General features: G+C 43.1%; 1 long non-coding RNA gene across 1 annotated transcript in view; it reads right to left on the minus strand.

Annotated features, from left to right (window-relative positions):
* LOC141271077 (uncharacterized) overlaps nt 1–13,574 on the minus strand; it is a 46,386-nt gene extending 32,812 nt beyond the window's left edge. The window contains exon 1 of the long non-coding RNA XR_012321821.1: nt 13,359–13,574. This is a non-coding gene — a long non-coding RNA (uncharacterized lncRNA). The remainder of the gene's footprint in view (nt 1–13,358) is intronic.
* Between the last annotated feature and the right edge of the window lie 7,145 nt (nt 13,575–20,719).

Consider the following 20,719-nt stretch of genomic DNA (forward strand, 5'->3'; position numbering starts at 1 on the left):
AGCTATGGATTGGCCTGCCCGTTCCCCAGACCTGAATCCGATTGAGCACATCTGGGACATCATGTCTCGCTCCATCCACCAACGTCACGTTGCACCGCAGACTGTCCAGGAGTTGGCGGATGCTTTAGTCCAGGTCTGGGAGGAGATCCCACAGGAGACCATCCTCAACCTCATCAGGAGCATGCTCAGGCATTGTATGGAGGTCATACAGGCACGTGGAGGCCACACACAATACTGAGCCTCATTTTGACTTGTTTTAAGGACATTACATCAAAGTTGGATCAGCCTGTAGTGTGTTTTTCCACTTTAATTTTGGGGGTGACTCCAAATCCAGGCCTCCATTGGTTAATAAATTTGATTTCCATTGATAATTTTTGTGTGATTTTGTTGTCAGCACATTCAGCTTTGTACAGAACAAAGTATTCAATGAGAATATTTCATTCATTCAGATCTAGGATGTGTTATTTGAGTGTTCCCTTTATTTTTTTGAGCAGTGTACAGTACATAATCCTCACTTCTTATATACTACATTGCATACTTGTCAGATCTACAAGTGATTTATCCTAAGGATGTGGAACTTTATAACGCTTTGGTTGCATGTAACAGTTGCATATTCTTTCGTTATTTCCTATGCAGCAGTCTGAGAGCGGAATGTCGAGAATTACTAAAAGATCTGACTGTTTCTTTAGGCCAATGGAGGATTATTTAAAGTACAACTGATCTGCAATCCAAAGGAATACATTGAGTGGTTTGCAATCTTGAGGTCTGCAGCTGTCAAAATATATTAGTAGTGCTACTGAAACTCCCTGTGTAACCCAGGCCTGGTGGCATGTACTAGCATTATGCTGCATATCTTAACAACACAATCATTCTCTATGGCTCAGTAGCAGCAGCAAAGTTGTATTGCCTCCCGTGCCATGCGATGGTTATTACCATGTAACTCCAGTCTATTATCAAGCACGTTCTTACATGTTTTAAAAAATACATCTCGCAATACCTACAAAAAATGTAGTGCTGTTACAACCACTATCCCTAACCCTATAGAATTGCTGTAGAGAATAGATTGGTTTTGATACATCGCACGGTCAGCTATAGGCCAGGTGTTAGACAAGTGTATGAAAAATCATCCAATTTTTGGGAATGGAAATTGCACAATTTCGATCCATATTGTCATCCATGTGCCATCCCTGTGTACTTATTTTACGTCCGTCTGACATCCATATTTAGACTTCAACATAGTAAAATGTACTTGTATATAATCAAATATTGATTTCCTGGGTTAATAATGGCAATGTATTCAAAAAAATCAGATACTATAAGGATGTTCGGTATGGGATATGATTTTCTGAGCTCCAATAGACTTGAATGAGCAAGTCTCATCTGAAATATGGAAGAGAATAGTACACACTGTGATTTTTTTTCCATGTGAAAAAATCTGTCATCTAAACAGCTTTATTGAATTACATTGGTAAGTGTGGTTTCCGATTTTTACTCAGATAGCACACGTTCATATAATATGCTCGACTGAACGAGCCCTTAAAGAGCTTGGCCACTACATATTTATCGATGGCCTATCCTCATCAATATCTGGTCCATGGAGGTGCAACAACCGGAACCACCATCGATCAGCTGTTACTAGTGGTGGTTAGAAGTTCTCGGATGCTGCCAGAATACAGCAGCTCAATCAAAACTATAGTGTCTTCAGCCCATCCACCCCCTATTCAACTCATCCAAGAGCTATATATAAATATATAAAATATGATTCTGCAGGTCATTATGATTACAGCAATACCAAACTTGCATATTGTTTTATTTAAGTGGTGAAAAATAATTTGGAAATCTATAAAAAAAAAAAAAAATTTTTGCTCATGTCACCATTTTTCCAAGACTGTTAATATTTCCATTTTTCAGTTGCTAGAGCTGTGTGAGGGCTGTTTTTTTGCGCAGAAATTATGTTTTTATAAATACATTGTTGGTGTAGATACAATGATTTACTGTATTTTTTGCGGTGTTACGGCAACTGAAAAAAACTCAATTGCGGCATTTACATTTCTTTTTCTCGTTACAGCATTTACAGATTGAGTTAATTGTTATATTTTGATAGATCCAACTTTTGCAGATGTGAAAAAAAACAAATATGTATTTTTTAAAATGTTTTTATTTAACTTTAATGGGGGAAATGGGAGTGAATCAAATTTTTAGATGATAGTTCCGACTTTTGCAGATGTGGAAAAAACAAATATGTACAGTTATATGAAAAAGTTTGGGCACCCCTATTAATCTTAAGCTTAATGTTTTATAAAAAATTGGTGTTTTTGCAACAGCTATTTCAGTTTGATATATGTAATAACTGTTGGACACAGTAATGTTTCTGCCTTGAAATGAGGTTTATTGTACTAACAGAAAATGTGCAATCTGCATTCAAACAAAATTTGACAGGTGCATAAGTATGGGCACCTCACCAGAAAAGTGACATTAATATTTAGTAGATCCTCCTTTTGCAAAAATAACAGCCTCTAGTCGCTTCCTGTAGCTTTTAATGAGTTCCTGGATCCTGGATGAAGGTATTTTTGACCATTCCTCTTTACAAAACAATTCCAGTTCAGTTAAGTATGATGGTCGCCGAGCATGGACAGCCCTCTTCAAATGATCCCCCAGATGTTCAATGATATTCATGTCTGGGGACTGGGATGGCCATTCCAGAACATTGTAATTGCTCCTCTGCATGAATGCCTGAGTAGATTTGGAGCGGTGTTTTGGATCATTGTCTTGCTGAAAGATCCATCCCCTGCGTAACTTCAACTTTATCACTGATTCTTGAACATTATTGTCAAGAATCTGCTGATACTGAGTGGAATCCATGCGTCCCTCAACTTTAACAAGATTCCCGGTGCCGGCATTGGCCACACAGCCCCAAAGCATGATGGAACCTCCACAAAATTTTACTGTGGGTAGCAAGTGTTTTTCTTGGAATGCTGTGTTTTTTTGCCGCCATGCATAACGCCTTTTTGTATGACCAAACAACTCAATCTTGGTTTCATCAGTCCACAGGACCTTCTTCCAAAAAGAAATTGGCTTCTCCAAATGTGCTTTTGCATACCTCAGCCGACTCTGTTTGTGGCATGCTTGCAGAAACGGCTTCTTTCGCATCACTCTCCCATACAGCTTCTCCTTGTGCAAAGTGCGTTGTATAGTTGACCGATGCACAGTGACACCATCTGCAGCAAGTTGATGCTGCAGCTCTCTGAAGGTGGTCTGAGGATTGTCCTTGACTGATCTCACCATTCTTCTTCTCTGCCTTTCTGATGTTTTTCTTGGCCTGCCACTTCTGGCCTTAACAAGAACTGTCCCTGTGTTCTTCCATTTCCTTACTATGTTCCTCACAGTGGAAACTGACAGGTTAAATCTGAGACAGCTTTTTGTATCCTTCCCCTGAACAACTATGTTGAATAATCTTTGTTTTCAGATCATTTGACAGTCGTTTTGAGGAGCCCATGATACCACTCTTCAGAGGAGATTCAAACAAGAGAAAGACTTGCAAGTGGCCACTTTAAGTAGCTTTTCTCATGATTGCATACACCTGCCTATGAAGTTCAAAGCTCAATGAGGTTACAAAACCCAAAAAAGTGCTTTAGTAAGTCAGCAAAAAGTAGGTAGGAGTATTTAAAACAAGAAAATGATAAGGGTGCCCATACTTATGCACCTGTCAAATTTTGTTTGAATGCAGATTGCACATTTTCTGTTAGTACAATAAACCGCATTTCAAGGCAGAAACATTACTGTGTCCAACAGTTATTACATATATCAAACTGAAATAGCTGTTGCAAAAACACCAATTTTTATAAAACATTAAGCTTAAAATTAATAGGGGTGCCCAAACTTTTTCATATAACTGTATTTTTAAAAATGTTCTATTTAATTTTAATGGGGGAAATGGGAGTGAATCAAATTTTTAGATTCTTTTCATATTTTTAAAACTTTTTTTTTGTTAGTTCCCTTAAAGGGATGGTCCGAAGTCAACATCAGACTCCCGGCTGTCATGGCAACCAATGTCAATGTGATCACAGAGGGGGGTGATGGTTGCATGCTGTAAATGCCACTTTTAGAGCTCTACAGCTATACTCACTGCTGTTAGAGGCATATGATGGCTGACTTACACAACCATCTTCTGGCAGATATAAAAGCAGGCTTAGTTTCTAAGGCTACTTGAAAGACAAGGCCCCAACATATGATGTAATGGTACATTATATGGTGGGAATTGGATAAATGGGATTTCCAGGATTATGATACTAATGACCAGGGCCGGCATCAGCACCCGGGCAAGTGCTGGGGCCCTGAGTAGGTGGGGGGCAGACTCACCGTCGGGTACCCCGGCGTGCTATGGGACCCGTGAGCGGTGCGGTGCCGGTGTCAGCGCCCGCTTCCCCCCGCTTGCTCAGGGCCCCGTCACAATACTTACCTCTGCCCGTGCCTCTGCAGCAGCTCCGGTCTCTTCCGCGGCTGCTGCACTGTGACGTCTCAGGTCAGAGGGCGCAGTGACGTCTTTACACCGCGCTCTCTGCTGAACCGTCACAGGCAGCGCAGAGCGGGAAGACGCCGGCGTGGGTGAGGGGTCCGGAGCAGCGGCAGCAGGTGAGAAGTGAGGTGAGTACTTGATTTTTTTTTTATATGTATGGAGGCATGGGGCATTATATGGTGGAGGGGAACAAGTGACATCCTGCATGGGGCATTATATGGGGGGGATGACAAGTGACATCCTGCATGGGGCATTATATGGGGAGGGGGGAACAAGTGACATCCTACATGGGGCATTATATGGGGGGGGAAGAGGTGACATCCTGCATGGGGCATTATATGGGGGGGGAGAGGTGACATCCTGCATGGGGCATTATATGGGGGGGAGAGGTGACATCCTGCATGGGGCATTATATGGGAGGGGAGAGGTGACATCCTGCATGGGGCATTATATGGGGGGGAGATGTGACATCCTTCATGGAGCATTATATAGGGGGGAGAGGTGACATCCTGCATGGGGCATTATATGGGAGAGGTGACATCCTGCATGGGGCATTATATGGGGGGGAGATGTGACATCCTGCATGGGGCATTATATGGGGGGGAGAGGTGACATCCTGCATGGGGCATTATATGGGGGGGAGAGGTGACATCCTGCATGGGGCATTATATGGGGGGGAGAGGTGACATCCTAGATGGGGCATTATATGGGGGGGGAGAGGTGACATCCTAGATGGGGCATTATATGGGGGGGGAGAGGTGACATCCTGCATGGGGCATTATATGGGGGGAGAGGTGACATCCTTGCATGGAGCATTACAAGGGGGGGTGACATCATGCATGGGGCATTATGTGGGGGCCAGTATTCTCTATGGAGCGTTATAAGGGGGCCAGTATCCTCTATGGAGTGTTATATGGGGGCCAGGTTTCTGAGCTATTATAGAATTTCAATAGATATTGCTCATGTAATGTATGAAGTGAAATCTTTGCATTGTACTATATATATATTTCTCTACAGTATCGGTGCATCATGAATCGTGGTATGTGTTAAAGGGGCCCACTGAGACTCTTTTGCCCAGGGCCCAAAAAACCTGGAGCCGGCCCTGCTAATGACCTATGCTGTAGATTGGCATCAATGTTAGATTGTAAGTCCAACAGCCAGAACAGATCAACTGTTTTCTTCTCTATGGAGCCGAATTGCACAGTGCCATTCACTATCAAGTGGCCATTCCTGGGTACTGCAGAACAGCTTATCTTACTACATAAGGAGCTTAATGCTGAGGTGAGTTAGAGAAAAACATCAGCTGACGTTGGAGTGATGACTGTTGTAGATGACGACGATGAAAGGGAACTTTTTCCTATTGAATTGTTAAATAGCTTAACCCCATCAGGCATGCCAAGTCATTGCCTTAGACTTAAGTAGGGAGCATTACTATATTGTTGAGAGATTTGAATACAAAACGAAGACTCTGCAATGGTAAACGATTAGTTGTAACATCATTGAATAGAAATGTTCTTGAGGCAGAGATTTTAACAGGATCAGCTGAAGGTGATAAGGCATACAGGGAGATTTCCACGCGATCTGCCCTGGGCAATTCACTTTTTGAATTGGCGAACGTCTCTGTAATCTTCTAAATTTTATTTTTATTTTCCGTAATGCCATTTACTAATTTATTAATTATGACAACTTTGTTGTTTATTGTGTAAAAAGGCTGAAAGTAAATAGACATGGGTAATTTGAGTTAGTTTTTATTATGTAGAGCACACTTTTCTAGCTTCCGAAACTTATTTGTATCGGAACTCGGGCTGCTAGTTGGGTAAATAAATGTTTAATTTCACTGGCTGTGCTTCTTCACGCTCCATATTTGTTGGTGACTATTGGATCAAGACTGCAGAGGTGTGCACCCCCTCTTTTAATTTATCAGTGCTGCTGCTTTCCTTTAGTTACCAAACACTGCTACGCCAGGCTGCGTCAATCTTTATTATTATGTTGAATTCCTATACTAGATTCTGTGGAAAAGAGAAAGCCTGGGTTATTCATATATGACACTTTGTTAAGAGAGTACATTTTTTGGGGGCATGTAGGACTAGATTTTACATGTTTGAGGAAATCTAACCTCTAGCCCAAGGTGGCGTTTGACAACTGTGTGCCACAGTATTGTGATGCATTTATTTTAGCAAAGATTGCTCTTGAGTTCTCTAAATATGAATTGCACAATTTATCAATGTTGGCGTAAGGTGCACCAAATTTACTAAGAAGAACACACCTTTCAAGAAATTTAGGGCATATTCTGATGTTCCATGTGGCAGAATACAAAATCTATGTTAGCTGGGAGTTGGCATACATTTCAGGAACAGAGAAAGGGACAGACTGGCACTAAAATTCAGCCCTGGCATTTCAAAGCCACACAGGCACATGCTGTCCACACCCCTTCCTCAGATTGGGGTCTCTATTGCTGATATGATCCTGCCTGGAGGAAATCAAGATTTACTACAACACCTTTACTACCTATAATACGAGATTTAATAATAATATTGCAATGTAAGTTTAAGTTCCCATGATGAGTTTTTGACACTGCATATTTTCACTGCACACAAAAACGCAGCATCTTACAGTTCCAGCAAAGTAGATGGGTTTTCTAGAAATCTCATGTCCACTGTGCTTTCTTTATCCACGACATGACAATGTCTCTTGCAGTTATGCTGAGTTTTATGTGCACATTTTCCTCACAGAATTGCATTAGATGCAGAAAATCCACAGGTAAAAAAAACTTATATAATGCACACATGGCAGTATCAATAAAGTCAAATACCAGGATGTGTCAAAAACAAAGTAGCTTTATTTAAAACATGACAAACCAAAAAGGGGCTAAAACCGCAGCGTTAAAAATGCGATGTAAAAAAGGCATGTATCCTAATAGATGTAGAAATTCTGCAGAAAATCTGCAACATTAAAACCCACCAGCTATGCATCGTGGGAACGTACAAATGTATAGAGCGAGGCGACAGCGACACCCACTAGACAGCCACGCCCTCACTCCATACACTTGTATGGCGCAAGGCCACACCCACTAGACTGCTTCTGCCCAGGAGCATGCATATCACATACATCACCGCCATTTCCGGCCTCCTTATAATAATTCTCATTGAAACTTTCTAATAAAAATTACCCTGTACCTCCCTCCCATAATGCAACCGCTCCCCCTCCATTGTGCTTTCTTACAATAATAATAATGGCTCCTACAGTTGCGCTCAAAAGTTTACATACCCCGGCAGAATTTTTCCTTTCTTGGCCTTGTTTCAGATAATATGAATGATAGCAAAAAAACTTTTTTCTCCACTCATGGTTATTGGTTGGGTGAAGCCATTCATTGTCAAACTACTATGTTTTCTCGTTTTAAATCTTAATGACAACCAAAAACATCCAAATGATCCGGATCAAAAGTTCACATACCCTGGTGATTTTGGTCTGATAACATGCACAGAATTTGACACAAATGGGTTTGAATGGCTACTAAAAGTAACATCCTCACCTGTGATCTGTTAGCTTGTAATCAGTGTGTGTGCATAAAAGCTGAGTGAGTTTCTGGGATCCAGACAGACTCTTGCATCTTTCATCCAGCCACTGACGTTTCCGGATTGTGAGTCATGGGGAAAGCAAAAGAATTGTCAACGGATCTACGGGAAAAGGTAGTTGAACTGTATAACACAGGAAGGGATACAAAAAAATATCCAAGGAATTGATAATGCCAGTCAGCAGCGTTCAAACTGTGATTAACAAATGGAAAATCAGGGGCTCTGTAAAAACCAAACCATGGTCAGGTAGACCAACAAAAATTTCGGCCACAACTGCCAGGAAAAATTGTTCGGGATGCAAAAAAAAAACACAAATAACATCAGCTGAAATTCATGATTCTCTGAAAACTAGCGGTGTGGCTGTTTCAAGATGCACAATAAGGAGGCACTTGAAGAAAAATGGGCTGCATGGTCAAGTCGCCAGAAGAAAGCCATTACTGCGCAAATGCCACAAAGTATCTTGCCTACAATACGCCAAACAGCACAGAGACAAGCCTCACAACTTCTGGAACAAGGTAATTTGGAGTGATGAGACTAAAATTGAACTTTTTGGCCAAAACCATAAACGTTACATTTGGAGAGAGGTCAACAAGGCCTATGATGAAAGGAATACCATTCCTACAGTAAATCATAGAGGTGGATCACTGATGTTTTGGGGATGTGTGAGCTACAAAGACACAGGAAACTTGGTAAAAGTTGAAGGAAAGATGAATGCAGCACGTTATCAGCAAATACTGGAGGCAAATTTGCAAAGCTGTGCATGGGATGTACTTGGACGTTCCAACATGTCAACGATCCAAAACACAAGGCCAAGTCGACCTGTTATTGGCTACAGCAGAACAAAGTGAAGGTTTTGGAGTGGCCATCTCAGTCTCCTGGCCTCAATATCATTGAGCCACTCTGGGGAGATCTCAAGCGTGCAGTTCATGCTAGACAGCCCAAGAATTTACAGGAACTGGAGGCTTTTTGCCAAGAAGAATGGGCAGCTTTACCATCTGAGAAATTAAAGAGCTTCATCCACAACTGCCACAAAAGACTTCAAGCTGTCATTGATGTTAGAGGGGGCAATACACGGTATTAAGAACTGGGGTATGTGAACTTTTGATCAGGGTCATTTGGACGTTTTTGGCTGTCATTAAGATTTAAAAAGAGAAAACACAGTAGTTTGACAATAAATGGCTTCAACCAACCAATAACCATGAGTGGAGAAAAAGTTTTATTGTTATCATTCATATTCTCTGAAACAAGGCCAAGAAAGGAAAAATTCTGCCGGGGTATGTAAACTTTTGAGCACAACTGTATGTCTCCCCTATAATGATTCCCCATTGTGTCTCCTTATAATAATGACTATTAGTGACGCTTTATTGTAATAATGCAGGAGCATACATAGAAATCATGGGAGTGATTAGCAATGTCCTATCATAGCACATAGGCGCAGTCACAGAAGGCCATGCCTATCAACTTTTTACAATGAGAGAGATATGTATTACGCCATTTACACAGCTATTTTACCCCTAATGGAAGACCCTTGGTGTGTACACCCACTTTGATACCCTTTCCTTGGCCCCCAAACAGTTTGATGCCCCAAAAATCGCTCCATACGGAATGATGTTTCCACATTCCTCCACCTACAGTTTATGATGTCCAGCACAGCTCCTACACAGTATTATGGTCCCACAAACCCCACACAGTAAGATGGTCTATACAACCCCACACACAGCATGATGGTCCCCCTTCTCTACCTTCCACACCCAGTATGATGGTTCCCCCACAGCCACACACACAGTATATTGGTCCCCCACAGCTCCTCCACACAGTATGATGGTCCTCCTACAGCACCCACACACAGTATGATGGTCCTCCCACAGCACCCCCACACAGCATGATGGTCCCCCCAAAGTATAATGGTTACCCCACAGCTCCACACAGTATATTAGTTTCCCCATAGCACCAACACACAATATGATGGTCCCTCCACAGACCCACACACAGTATGATGGTCCCCTCACAGCATGATGGTTCACCCACAGCCCACTCCCAACACAGTATGATGGTGCCCCCACAGCACGCACCCAGACACAGTACAATGGGCTCCACACAGCTTGATGGTCCACCCACAGACCTCCAACACAGTATGGTGGTAACTCCACAGCCCTACACACAGTATGATGGTCCCCCCACAGCCCCACACAAAGTATGATGGCCCTCCCACAGCAACCCTACACAGTATGATAGCCTTCCCCCCAACACAATATTATGGTCTCATCACAGCATGATTGTCTCCCCACACAGTAAGTATAATGGTTACCCACAGCACCCCCACAAACAGTATGATCATCCACAGGCTCACTTACAGTAAGATTCGCCCCAATACAGTATGATGGTCCCCCCACAGTCCACTAAAAGTAAAAAAAAAAAAACCTTATATGCAACATATCCAGGCTCCCTCTCCACCGCAGTTAACGTCTCTTCTTCAATCCTGCCTCGCAGTGGATGCGTGAAGTTATCATGACGAACAAAATCGCTTGCATTGCGTCGTCCTCCAGCAGGCTGCAGGCTGGGAGTAGCTTGCGTCCTGCTGGAGAAAGTGACCAGCTGCTGAAAGTGATGGAGCACGGAGCTGGTGGCTGTGTGCCCTGGCAGACCTCTTAAAAGTACCGGCATCCTAAGGATGGCAATACTGTTAACAATGTGAAAATCAATGCAGCCCATCAGGCATTTGCCAAGTTTGTCCGATGGCCAGTTCTGCTATCTTCAGAGGGCAGAATTTATCATTGCCTTTCTGCCAGTTTTTGGCGTAACTAACCCCCAATTAGTGACTTTGTGATTTGTGACAAATTCTTCAAACAATTTGCATCTTTTTTCAAGTTGTCTTTTGTTGTTTAGTTTGCTGATTTATATGTGAATGTAACTTTTCCAAATGTTTTAGACTGATTTAATAAAAACACAACTTTTTTAAAAAGTCGTAAAATGTGGTGCAACTCTACTCCAGTGTCCCCATGGAGTGATTTTATGCATGCCATTTTTTTGTTGCAATTTTCTTGAGATTTTGCAAAAGGTTTAACTTTTTGCGCTAAAAGGTTGCCAAAATGGTTCAAGACAAAAAAAATGACACTTTTGGCAAAATTTCATGAATCGCACGTGCCAACCCAACAAGTTAAAAAAGAAAATTTGACTTAATGAAAATCTCAAATGATGAATCGGCCCCTGAGTTTTCTGAAGTACATTATAGTACATTTGCTAGTCTAGACAACTATGTTGTCTAGACTAGCAATTTATCTGTTTCATGTCTAGCAGGGGCAACTAGGGTTAGTTAGGGGGAGCTGCCGTGGAGCAGGGGGCGCCAAATCCCGTATCATTAGGGTGCCAACCTCCGCTGCTAGGCAGGTACAGCCTAGTATCCATCCTAGGGAGAAATAGGCCCAAATATTTGTGATATTACCTGGGATGATGCTTTATTTGTTCATCTTTTATCCATAACCACAGCATTTGCTTCTTAGGGGACCATTGTGTCTTATAGTAATAATAATAATAATTTTTATTTATATAGCGCCAACATATTCCGCAGCACTTTACAATTAAGCGGGGACATGTACAAACAATAAATTCAATACAAGGTGAGACAGTTTAACAGTTACATCAGGAGTGAGGTCCCTGCTCGCAAGCTTACAATCTACAAGGAAATGGGGGGACACAATAGGTGGAAAGTGCTTGTTATTTCAGGTCAGGCAATTATAATAAGTCGGGATTGTCATATAAAGCTGTATGATCCGGTCAGCCTGTATGTTCAAGTGCAATACTCAATTACCGAGTGCAGTTATCGTGTGCATGGAGGGTGTAGAGACAGATGAACAGTAGGGAGCAGATTCTGAATAGTATTTAGGAGGGAACAGGGGAAAGTTAGTTTACTGGGTATTTGAGATGGTAGGCTTGTTTAAAGAGATGGGTTTTTAAAGCGCTCTTGAAGACATCGGGGCTAGGCATCAATTGGATCGTCTGGGGTAGAGCATTCCAGAGAACTGGTGCAGCACGAGAGAAGTCTTGGAGACGGAGGTGCAAGGTTCGGATTATGGGGGATGTTAGTCTTAGGTCATTTGTGGAACGGAGGGCACGTGTAGGACGATAGACTGAGATGAGAGAGGAGATATAAGGTGGTGCAGAACTGTGGAGAGCTTTGTGGGTGAGAGCAATGAATTTATATTGGACCCTGTAGCGAATGGGTAACCAGTGTAATGACTGGCACAAGGTGGAGGCATCGGTGAAGTGGCTGGTCAGAAATACGACCCTGGCTGCCACATTCAGGACAGATTGGAGAGGGGAAATTTTGGTAAGAGGGAGACCGATCAGGAGAGAGTTGCAGTAGTCCAGACGAGAGTGAATAAGAGCGACAGTAAGAGTTTTAGCAGTTTCAAAAGTGAGAAAAGATCGGATTCTGGAGATGTTTTTAAGATGCAGGTGACAAGAGCGAGTGAGTGATCGGATATAGGGAGTAAAGGAAAGGTTAGTGTCGAATATGGCCCCAAGGCAGCGGCATACAGAATTCCGCACGCGTTTATTGCGCGTTTATCGCGCGTATTCCACATGCGGAATTGCCTTGCGTTTTTAATGCATTGCACAAGGCAATTCCGCATGCGGAAACGCAAAATTAATGGACATGCTGCGGATTTTTGAACGCAGCATAAACGCTGCGGAAAAATCCGCAGCATGGGCATAGAACTTGCGGATTCTCATTGGGGACAATGGGATGCGGATTACCAAGCGTTTTACAAGCGTTTCCGCTGCGGAAAATCCGCAGCAAAAACGCTTGTAATCCGCAACGTGGGCACGCAGCCTTAGGTTAATAGAGGGGGGAAACACAAGAAGTTCAGTTTTGGAGAGATTCAGTTTAAGATAGAGGGAGGACATGATGCTAGACACAGCAGACAAACAATCCTTGGTATTTTGTATTAGGGTAGGGGTGATGTCAGGGGAAGAAGTGTATAATTGGGTGTCGTCAGCATAGAGATGATTCTGGAACCCAAATCTGCTGGTTCTCTAAGTCTATATACTTGTGTCTCCTCTATGCTATATACATGCTTGTTTATGAATGTTCTGATTATATTATATAAATTGTCTTTTACCATTTGATCAGACATCCATATTGTTTTTTTCACTGTGCACATGGGACATTTTGGTGCATTTTATTGATAATTAAACAAATCTGTATATTTTAAAGGGGTTTGATTTACACGAATTTGTGGGTAAAGAAGAAAATCAATGGCACTCACCAATGGTTGGTATCCATCTTCTTTCTTTGGTACAGACACTTTAAAAGATGATAGAGCAAGGGATCACGCAGGTGGCTGTAACGTTGGCCATTGTTCACATTGGAGCTACACAAGCTGACATTACACTACACCTAATAACCATCCAGTTATATACATGTCAGTACTGCTTTACCCAGGAGAATGAATGTCAGGCATCTGTGCCTGGTACGGACTGCTTCTGCTGGAAGTCATGAGTAGCGTCCATGTACCATCAATATGTTCTGACATCATGTGCTGATTATAAAACCAGCAACCTATTTTGGCTTTGTGTAACACCATCGTCACTTCATGTAAGTTTACTGGAGCTTTTGTTGTTTTTGCTTTAATGTGCTTTGAATGGCCAAATATACTTCATGCCAATTACCTTTAGGTTTATAAGATAGAGGGTGTATAAAATTTGCAATGTCTTTTTAAAGGGGTTGTTATTAGAAATCTCCTGTCTATAGGTACCATTAGTGTATGTGGATGTGATGGAGGTGGTTCATCCTTTGCTAATAACACAGTCTCGGCTTAAAGAAGTTTTCCACTACTTTTGCATCGATTCTCTATCCGTAGGATAGGGCATCAATGTTTGATAGGCGGGGTCCTGCACCTGGCACCCCCGCCAATTAGCTGTAATAGGTGCCGCCGGCCGGAGGTACTTGCTTGCGGTGCTTAGCCCTCTAGCTGTAGTGGCCACTGCGGGGTACTGCACATCCGCCTCCCATTGAATTGAGAATTAAGTAAGTACTTCTGGCTGGCTACCACCGCCGCTGATAACAGCTGATCGGCCGGGGTGCCGGGTGCGGAATCCCGGCTGATCAAACATTGATGCCCTATCCTATGGAATGGAAAAGTAGTGTAAAACTTCTTTATTATATTTATGACATGGTCGGTTGCTTATTTGAATGGTTGACATGTAATAGTAAATTTCACCTGCAGTGGTCATTGCAGGGGGAATGTATGGGCAACTGCGAGTGTGCTCCTATACAGTAATAATACTCCTATTGCAGAGCACTTCAGAAGTCAGACTTAATATTATTATTATTATTATTATTAATTTTATTTCTATGGCAGCAACATATTCCACATCACTTTACAAATCAGACTTGCATCCTTCAGGTCTTTGAGACAAGCCCTTTAAGTGTATGGGCGCACAATGTCTTTTTCAGTAGATCCATTCTGAAACCAACCTGAAAAAACGCAAAAACGGTCAAAAGAATGAACATATGCATTTCTATGTAAAATCAACTTGCTGTTCATATGTTTGGCTTTTGAACATCAGTGGCAGACACAAACTGCAGAGGGGCCCTGTGCAAGACCAGCATATGGGCCCCTTTATGTGTCTATCACAGAAGCAGCTTGCTGCTTTGGAGGTGGAAGGAGACCTCTTTATCTCTGCAGCTGCACAGGTTGCACCAGTTGTATGTCTGTCCCTGTTTTTCAGGTTTCAAAAGACGCCAATCGGCTAAAAGTAGTGACCTAACCCTTCTTCCGCTGAGAAAACACTCTACACTTGCAATACAAGTCAATGGGAAGGCTAAAAGATGCTAGGGTGTCTGAGAGTTTTGTCAGCATTGTAGCTTTAGAGACCATTAGAGGTTTCTTCATTATTGTATGGAGAAAAAAAAATGACAGGAAAATGGCAGTATAAAAGATGCCTCAAAAGTGCTGGGAAAATCGCCGGCAAGTCAAAGATGTCAAACAAGCGTTTAGGAAACGAACAAAAGATGTGAGGACAGACGCTTCAGAACAAAAAATGGCGACATGTCCTGAATTGTCTTCATCTTGGAAAAACTGGTGAGTTCGCTTTCGTGTAAAAGACATGGTGTGAACATACTCTTGCTTGTTCTTTAGATGCCAGTGCCCACAGGTTACACATTACCACCACTCGGGCAGTTCTATCTGTGTAATATTGTGTGCACACACCAGAGCCCCATTTAGGCATAAGCTTACATGTTCCTCACGTCCTCTCATGCCTTAATACATCATACCCTATTTCTCCTCCACCGCCATTATCTCATGTGGGTACAAAATAGGGGAATAAAAATCTTAATTGATCAGTGCTGGGCTGCCATGTGCCAGAGCGGCACAGAGAAATGTATAACTAAAAGGTTTCAGCTGCTGTCATGGGAGAAGCTGACAAATGGCAGCAAATGGCTCCTTGAAGTATTAATAGACATTCCAAGGAAGTGCCGGCCAAGCAGACTCAGCTCGATTCCTAAATATGGAAGCACAAGCTGAAGTTAGGAAGAGAACGAAAACAGAGTCCTGAAAACTAGAATGAGTGATCTGCTGCACCCCTAATACACACATCAGCCACCTTATAAGTGACATCCAACCCTTCATTTGGATCCATTATGTCCCTCACATATCTAGAGCTGGCCAATAACTGAGATATCCTGATCGATAGTGATCTCAGGAGCAAGAATCAATGCCTTCATAGTGATTTAGAGTGATCAGGTGATCAGTCAAAGAGGTTGTTCAATGAAAAAAAAAATATTTTTAGGGCAGATTGGATGCACTATGATTGGGTGGTATCTATACCTATTCTCTTGGACATCTCCCATTTCTTGGTTGAACTTGATGGACATGTCTTTTTTCAACTGAACTACAGTGGGGGAAATAAGTATTTGATTCCCTGCTGTTTTTGTAAGTTTGCCCACTGACAAAGACATGAACAGTCTATAATTTTAAGGGTAAGTTAATTTTAACATTGAGAGATAGAATATCCAAAAAAAAACAAAAAAAAAAAACAAAACACATTAGATAAATTAATTTGCATTTTGCAGTGAGACATAAGTTTTTGATCCCCTACAAACCATTATGAGTTCTGGCTCCTACAGACCAGTTAGACGCTTCTAATCAACTTGTTACCTGCAATAAAGACAGCTGTCTTACATAGTCACCTGTATAAAAGACTCCTGTCCACAGACTAAATTAATCAGTCAGACTCTAACCTCTACAACATGGGCAAGACCAAAGAGCTTTCTAAGGATGTCAGGGACAAGATCATAGACCTGCACTAAGCTGGAATGGGCTGCAAAACCATAAGTACGATGCTGGGTGAGAAGGAGACAACTAACTGTTGGTGCAATAGAAAGAAAATGGAAGAAATACAAAATGACTGTCAATTGATATCGATCTGGGGCATCATGCAAAATCTCATCTCGTGGGGTATCCTTAATCATGAGGAAGGTGAGAGATCAGCCTAAAACTACTGGGACCACAGTCACCAAGAAAATCATTGGTAACACATTACACCTTAAAGGTTTAAAACCTGCAGTGCCCGCAAGGTCCCTCTGCTCAAGAAGGCACATTTACAGGCCCGTTTGAAGTTTGCCAATGAACACCTGGATGATTCTGTGAGTTATTGGGAGAAGGTGCTGTGGTCAGATGAGACAAAAATTGAGCTCTTTGGCATTAACTCAACTCGCCGTGTTTGGATGAAGAAGAAGGATGAGTACAACCCTAAGAACATCGTCCCAACCGGGAAGCATGGTGGGGGAAACATTATACTGTGGGGGTGCTTTTCTGCAAAGGGGACATGATGACTGCACCGTACTGAAGGGAAGATGGATGGGGTCATGTATTGCAAGATTTTGGTCACCCACCTCCTTCCCTCAGGAAGAGAATTGAAAATGGGTTATAGCTGGGTCTTCCAGCAAGACAATGACCCAAAAGATGAAGCCAAGGCAACAAAGGAGTGGCTCAAAATGAAGCACAGTAAGGTCATGGAGTGGCCTAGCTAGTCTCCAGACCTTAATCCCATAGAAAACTTATGGAGGGAGTTGAAGCTCTGAGTTGCCAAGCGACAGCCTCAAAATCTTAATGATTTAGAGATGATCTGCAAAGAGGAGTGGACTAAAATTCCTCCTGACATGTGCGCAACCCTCATCATCAACTACAAAAAAACGTCTGACTGCTGTGCTTGCCAACAAGGGTTTTGCCACCAAGTATTAAGTGTTGTTTGCCAGAGGAATCACATACTTATATCTCACGGCAAAATGCAAAAAAAATTATCTAATTTATTCAGTGTGATTTTCATGATTTTTTTTTTTTTCGATATTCTATCTCTCAATGTTAAAATTAACCTATCCTTAAAATTATAGACTGTTCATGTCTTTGTCAGTGGGCAAACTTACAAAAACAGCAAGGGATCAAATAGTTATTTCCCCCACTGTATGTAACAGAACAGGTGACAATCTACAGTGGTGTGTAAAAGTTTGGGCACTCCTGGTCAAAATTACAGTCATTGTGAACAGTTAAGCAAGTTGAAGATGAAATTATCTCTAAAATGTATAAAGTTATAGATGACACATTTCCTTTGTATTTTAGGCAAAAAAAATACTGTCATTTTTTACATTTTAAAAATTTCAAAAAGGAAAATGGGCCAATGCAAAGGTTTGGGCACCTTTGGAGATTTGTGTGATCAGATAAATTTGACCAAGGTTTCAGACCTTAATTAGCCTGTCAGGGTTATGGATTGTTCACTAGCTTCGTTAGGAAAGACCAGGTGATGCAAATTTCCCAGCTTTATAAAAGCCCAGCCTCCACTAACCTTGTGGCAAAAAACAGCAGCCATTCTTCTTCTAAGCAGCTGCCTAGCACTCTGAAAATGAAAATGGTGGAGGCCCACAAAACAGGAGAAGGTTATAAGAAGTTCGAAGTGTAATTAAGAAATGGCAGATAACAGGAACAGTAGAGGTCAACAGGGCCGGCGCCTGTTTTTTGTGGGCCCTGGGCGAAAGAGTCTCAGTGGGCCCTTTTAACACATAACACGATTCATGATGCACAGATACGGCAGAGAAATATACATATAGTACAATGCCGAAGATTTCACTTCTTACATTACATGAGCGATATCTATTGTAAATTCCACAATAGCTGAGAAACCGGCGAATCCTTGCAGCACACAGTGCAGACTGGACAGTATAGTCCTCCATACAGTATTATGGGCCTCATATACACTGCTCAAAAAAATAAAGGGAACACTTAAAGAACACAATGTAACTCCAAGTCAATAACACTTCTGTGAAATCTACCGGTCCAGTTATGAAGCAACACTGATTGTGAATCAATTTCTCCTGCTGTTGTGCAAATGGAACAGACATGATAGGCAATTAGCAAGATACCCCCTATAAAGGAGTGGTTCTGCAGGTGGTGTCCACAGACCATTTAACTGTTCTCATCCTTTTTGGTCACTTTTTCATTTTGCCATTGCTCTCACCCCTAAAGGTACAGTAGCATGAGGCGGTGTCTACAGTACAACCCACAGAAGTTGCTCAGGTAGTGCAGTTCATCCAGGATGGCACATCAGTGCGAGCTGTGGCAAGAAGGGTAGCTGTGTCTGTCAGCACAGTGTCAAGAGCATGGAACAGATACCAGGAGATGTGGAGGAAGCCATAGGAGGGCAACAACCCAGCAGCAGGACCGTTACCTTCTCCTTTGTGCAAGGAGGAACAGGAGGAGCACTGCCAGAGCCCTGCAAAATGACCTCCAGCAGGCCACAAATGTGCATGGGTCTGCACAAACGGTTAGAAACCGACTCCATGAGGGTGGTATGAGGGCCCGACGTCCACAGATGGGGGTTGTGCTCACAGCCCAACACCGTGCAGGACGCTTGGCATTTGCCACAGAACACCAGGATTGGCAAAGTCGCCACTGGCGCCGTGTGCTCTTCACAGATGAAAGCAGGTTCACACTGAGCACATGTGACAGACTTGACAGAGTCTGGAGACACCATGGAGAGCGATCTGCTGCCTGCAACATCCTTCAGCATGACCGGTTTGGCAGTGGGTCAGTAATGGTGTGGGGTGGTATTTCTTTGGAGGGCCACACAGCCCTCCATGTGCTCGCCAGAGGTAGCCTGACTGCCATTAGGTACCGAGATGAGATCCTCAGACCCTTTGTGAGACCATATGCTGGTGCGGTTGGCCCTGGGTTCTTCCTATTGCAGGACAATGCCAGAACTCATGTGGCTGGAGTGTGTCAGCAGTTCCTGCAAGATGAAGGCATTGAAGCTATGGACTGGCCTGCCCGTTCCCCAGACCTGAATCCGATTGAGAACATCTGGGACATCATGTCTCACTCCATCCACCAACGTCACGTTGCACCACAAACTGTCCAGGAGTTGGCAGATGCTTTAGTCCAGGTCTGGAAGGAGATCCCACAGGAGACCATCTGCAACCTCATCAGGAGCATGCCCAGGCATTGTAGGGAGGTCATACAGGCACGTGGAGGCCACACACAATACTGAGCCTCATTTTGACTTGTTTTAAGGACATTACATCAAAGTTGGATCAGCCTGTACTGTGTTTTTCCACTTTAATTTTGAGGGTGACTCCAAATCCAGGCCTCCATTGGTTAATAAATTTGATTTCCATTGATGACTTTTGTGTGATTTTGTTGTCAGCACATTCAACTTTGTACAGAACAAAGTATTCAATGAGAATGAGAATATTTCATTCATTCAGATCTAGGATGTGTTATTTGAGTGTTCCCTTTATTTTTTTGTGCAGTGTATATAGAATAATGACCCCACATAGTCATACAGTATTATGGGCCCTATATAACGCTCCATACAGAATACTGGCCCCCATATAATGCTCCACACAGAATACTGGTCCCCACATAATTCCCCATGCAGGATGTCACCACCCCCATATAATGCCCCATGCAGGATGTCTCCCCCCCATATAATGTCCTATGCAGTATGTCACCCCCCCCCATATAATGCCCCATACAGGATGTCACCTCTCACCCCTATATAATGCCCCATGCAGGATGTCACCTCTCCCCCCCATATAATGTCCCATGCAGGATTTCACCTCTCCCCCCATATAATGCCCAATGCAGGATGTCACCTCTCCCCCCCAATTAATGCCCCATGCCTCCATACCTATAAAAAAAAAAAATGAAATACTCACCTCACTTCTCCTCACCTGCTGCCGCTGCTCCGAACTCCTCAGCGTCGTCGGCGTCTTCCCGCTCTGCGATGGCTCAGGAGAGGGCGTGGTGTAAAGACGTCACTGCGCCCTCTGACCTGAGACATCACAGTGCAGTAGCCGTGGAAGAGACCGGACCTGCTGCGGAGGCACAGGGAGAGGTAAGAATTGTGCCGGCTGAGGGGCCCTGATCAAGCGGCAAGCGGAGGGTGGGGGTGTCGGGCGCTGGCACCAGCACCGCACTCCTCCGCTCACAGGTCCCATAGCGCGCCGGGGTGCCCGATGGTGAGTGGGCCCCCCCGCCTGCTCAGGGCCCCGGCACTTGCCCGGGTGCGCCGGGTGCTGACGCTGGGCCTGGAGGTAAAGTTAAGGTCTGGAAGACCAAGCAAAATTTCA

Source organism: Phyllobates terribilis, unplaced genomic scaffold, assembly GCF_046119375.1.
Source record: "Phyllobates terribilis strain yellow unplaced genomic scaffold, ASM4611937v1 Scaffold_5__5_contigs__length_657084704, whole genome shotgun sequence".
In the NCBI taxonomy this organism is placed as follows: Eukaryota; Metazoa; Chordata; class Amphibia; order Anura; family Dendrobatidae; genus Phyllobates; species Phyllobates terribilis.